Source organism: Loxodonta africana, chromosome 19, assembly GCF_030014295.1.
Source record: "Loxodonta africana isolate mLoxAfr1 chromosome 19, mLoxAfr1.hap2, whole genome shotgun sequence".
In the NCBI taxonomy this organism is placed as follows: domain Eukaryota; kingdom Metazoa; phylum Chordata; class Mammalia; order Proboscidea; family Elephantidae; genus Loxodonta; species Loxodonta africana.
Genome location: NC_087360.1, coordinates 54,816,523 through 54,821,011, shown reverse-complemented (window position 1 = coordinate 54,821,011; position 4,489 = coordinate 54,816,523). Strand labels below are relative to the sequence as shown.

The following is a 4,489-nucleotide window of genomic DNA, read 5'->3' as shown; positions in this document are numbered from 1 at the left end:
TAGAGCTGCCCCTACATAGCCCATGCCCTCCTCAGCCTTGAGATAGCAAATCATCAACAGAAGCAAGAAGTTCTTATTTTATTGTACAAGGAAGCAGAGGTATTGATAATTCAAAATAATAGATAACTCAAAATAATGGATAGCCAAAATAACTTGGAATGCATCACTGATAATGCTTTCTATTATTTTTTCTAACAGATATACATACTAACTAAATTCCCGATTCAATGAAAATATATTAGTTTTACTATATTTATGACTGAGCATGAGAAATGAACCTGAGGAGAAAAAGTAGTTTTTAAACAATTTTTAATGGATAATTCCACAGGGATTCCAGCCCTATTGGCCTTCTTTTGGTTCCTCAAACACACCAAGCTCATTTCTGCCTCAGGGCCTTTGCACTCATTTTCCTGGCTCCTTCCTTGACTCTGGAAAGTTCTTCTCCCAGTTCTTTGTGTGGTTCCTTCTCATCAGTCAGGTTTTTTTTTTTTTTTTTAAAATCTAAGGGCAGTTTATTAAAAAAGAGTTAAAACAGAAACGCCAGGTACCAGTCCATACATTGAACACATTTAAATGTCTCACAAGAATGAATTTTTTTTTTCATATATGAAGATCACACCACCTTGTTTATCAAAAGATGTTTAAGGAAAAATCTGACTCCAAACTGCACACGAAATTGCCATTTTAACTAGACTGCTTTTCAAACATACAACAAACCCACTGGTAATAAAGCTTTGGAATGAGAGCTCATTCTATTACTCCACTACAAACAGGACAGAAAGCAAGAGAAGCTGAGAATTTTTTCTAAATAGAATGGAACTTGTCCTTGTCTCCACCAGCACTTCTCACTCCTCTGCTGCCATTTTTAGGAAGTACTCCTTGTCACTCTTGAAGAGTCTCCATCCCTCTTCACTGGTTGGATCGAAAACATCTCTTCTTTTGTAGAAGTTGATAGATAGTTCATTCCATTCTGCCACCAAGAAGTGCATGCTGCCTGCAGCGACATTTCATAGCAACTTGGCTTAGATTCTTCAGAATTTCTGATGCTATGCCAAAGCCTCTGTAATCACTTGTATCAAAGAAGACCTCGGAATACAATAGCTTGTCAATCCATGGGTCACACGGCAAAATCAACACTGCTGTGTCTTTTCAGAGTCCAGTGCTCCTTGGACACTTCTGCAACCAGACAGGGGTAAAAGGAGTGCTCTTGGAAACCACCTTCTAGAAGATCTATCCCAGTTAATATCACTTGCTCTTCCATGTATTCATAGTTAGCCAGTTCTTTGATCAGCGGCATCATGTTACTGCAGTTGGCTGAGGTAGCCAGGCGGACCATAAATTTAGCCATTTTCGTCTTTTGCTTTTTTCTCTTTGCAGACCAGCAGGAGGAAGTGGTTTCTTATTCATCTTCGGGACCGCCCTCTTCTCAGTCAGGCTGACACCATGACCCGGCGAACTTCAGGGAGTGAGGAAAAAATTTCATTGGAGCAGAGACTAGAACTGCGCCCCATCATGCAGCTTTTACCTCAATCAGTGTCTCCTCAGACCAGCCCTGTATTGTTGTTGCAAACCCCAATTATTTCCTATCACATTATTGTATGTATTTTTTGAACACCTCTTTTTCTTTGCATTCACCTTGAAATTCACTTATTTAGTTTGTGGATTGTCCATCTCTCCACTAAATGTAAGTCTGATAGGGACCTTATTGGCCTCACTCCTTGCCGTAGCCCTGGAACCAGAGTTGCCTGTCACGTGACAGTTACACAGTAGGCATTTGTTGAATGGACAAATGTTGAAGGGATTCATGAAGTAGGTGAGATTGAACTAATCAAAGTTGGGCTGACAATGAAAGTGTGGGCTAAAATCACAATGTCAGGGTCTTAAAGTCTTGGGCATGTATGGTCAGTGCTTGATTATTTCCTGTTTGTACATCTTCTAGATTGTCACTTAATGCCTTTTGTGCTGCCCATTTACTACCCATTTTCTGCCCACTTTGCTATTTGCAGCTTATTACAGAGAAGACCAGTTAAAGCTAGGTAGTGTTTGTGAAAGGGGAAGTGGTGGTTCAGTGGTAGAATTCTTGTCTTCCCTGTGGAAGACCTGGGTTACATTCCCAGCTAACGCACTTCCAACAGAGCCACCACCCATCTGTCAGAGGAGTCTTGTGAGTTGCCATGATGCTGAATAACTGGCAATGGAGCTTCCAGACTAAAGACAGATTAAGAGGTAAAAACCGAAATACCAAACCCATTGCCGTTGAGTTGATTCCGACTCATAGCGACCCTATAGGACAGAGTAGAACTGCTCCATAGAGTTTCCAAGGAGCGGCTGGTGGATTTGAACTGCCAACCTTTTGGTTAGCAGCCGTAGCACTTAGCCACTACACCTCCAGGGTAAAGGCCTGGCAGTTTCCTTCTAAAAATCCGCCAGTAAAAGCCCTATGGATCACAGCAGTCTGATTTGTAACTGATCATGGGGGTGGCACAGGACCAGCAGCATTTCATTCCATTGTGTGTGGAGTCGCTGACTTGGCAGCAGTTAACAACAACAACAATGTTGTGAAAGTCTTTACTCTAGAGAAAGCCTGTGTATTGAGAAAGTTGGAGGGACTGAATAAATGGGATTTGAGGTGGTCCTTGTCTGGCCATTTATCTGTTTTCTCTGGTTCTCAGAGCCTTGTAAAATCGAAGAAGTGAGAGGCAACCCTACTTTCTCAGAAGCTTACATGAATTGAGAGCAATAGCAATCTGTCTGGGGCCACAATAATTGAAATTAATTGGATTTTAGAGATAATAACATTTATGCTAATGTGGGTATTGAGAGGAGACAATAGTCCGGGAGATAAGTACCTAGGAGAAGAGGGGCAGGAGCACTGCCTAGCAGGAGAGATTAGAAGTCCTGGAAGGGGAGCTGCTAGGGGGTGAGGGTGGGGATGAAGGAAATGGTGTTGTATAGAAACTCAGGGGGGTTAGAAAAGCAAGAGAGAGGACAAATGTGGGAGGTGAGAGGTAGAAAAGTCTCTTTGGATAGTAATAGTAATATTAACAGTGCCAGATGGTCTTTATTAAGTACTTTCTATATGTCAAGCAAAGCCCTGGTAGTGTAGTGGTTAAGAGCTCAGCTGCTAACCAGAAGGCTAGTAGTTCAAATTCACCAGCCACTTCTTGGAAATCCTATGGGGCAGTTCTACTTGTTCTATAGGGTCGCTATGAGTTGGAATCAACTTGACAGCAACGGGTTTTTTGGTATGTGCCTAGCACTGTGTATTCTAAATTTTCTATTCCATTTTATCCTCACAGGAAGCTCAGGACATGGGTACTATTACTGTTCTCTTCATTCTAAAGAGGAGAAAACTGAAGTTTAAAAACAGAAACCAAACCAGTTGCCGTCAAATTGATTCTGACTCATGATGGCCCAATGTGCTCTAAAGGGCATTCATGGATGTGACCTTTTGGAAGCAGGTTGCCAGTTCTGTCTTCCAAAGTGCTTCTGGGTGGGTTTGAACCACCAGCCTTTCAGCTAGAAGTTGAGCACTTAACCATTTACACCACTTAAGGACTCCAGAACCAAAGTTTACCCATTAAAAAATTATTGCCACTGAGTCAATTCTGAATAGAACTGCCCCACAGGTTTTCCAAGGCTGTAATCTTTATGAAAGAAGACGGCCACATCTTTCTCCTGCAGAGTGGCTGGTGGGTTCGAACTGCTGATCATTCAGTTGGCAGCTGGTGGCTTCACACTACACCAACCGAAGTTTAGAAGGGTTTCAATAACTTTTCCAAGGTCACATGGCAAATGCATATGCAAAGTAAGTACTCTTACCCACAACTGCACACCATGTCTCATTTGTCCAAAGCAAAAAGCAAACAGGATTAGGAGAGATGAAATTCTGGGGGGAAGAGCCAAGGAAGGTGCTGAGTCTGGAGCAGCTACGAGGAAAGTGATTTTGACAAGGGCCTGAAGGAAGGACCTGAGATCCGAGAGGATAAAAGAGCTCTGGTTCCAGATGCTATGGTCTTCAAAAGCAAGGACTCTGGCTTTTGAGTTTTGTCCCTAGAAGTTGGCACAGTGGCCATTCCCTGGGGCTCTCCGTGAATACTCTGCTGTGTAGATGTAAACAAAGAATCGGTGGGCTGCAGGAGCGGCCAGCTGGTCCTAACAACAAAGCAAAGGTGAACTGGGAATGACAGTGAAACCAACCAATGCATCCTTGCCTATATCCCAATACCTGGAGTAATTAAGAGAAACCACACATTACATGAGTGATAGCAGCAGAAACTTATCTAGAAAAGAGGAAGACTTCACTGTGAGTTTTCTCCCTGGGTATACGCTACTCTGTGGAGAGCCCTTGAAGGTTAAAAACAAAACAAAACAGTGCCTTTGAGTCAATTCCGACTTGTGATAACCCCATGTATGTCAGAGCAGAACTGTGCTCCATGGCGGATTTTTCGGAAGCAGTTCACCAGGTCTTTCTTCCGAGGTACCTCTG

General features: G+C 42.7%; 1 pseudogene; it reads right to left on the bottom strand.

Moving 5' to 3' along the window:
- Positions 1–783: 783 nt before the first annotated feature.
- On the bottom strand, positions 784–1,969 carry LOC100676617 (diamine acetyltransferase 1-like; annotated as a pseudogene).
- Between the last annotated feature and the right edge of the window lie 2,520 nt (positions 1,970–4,489).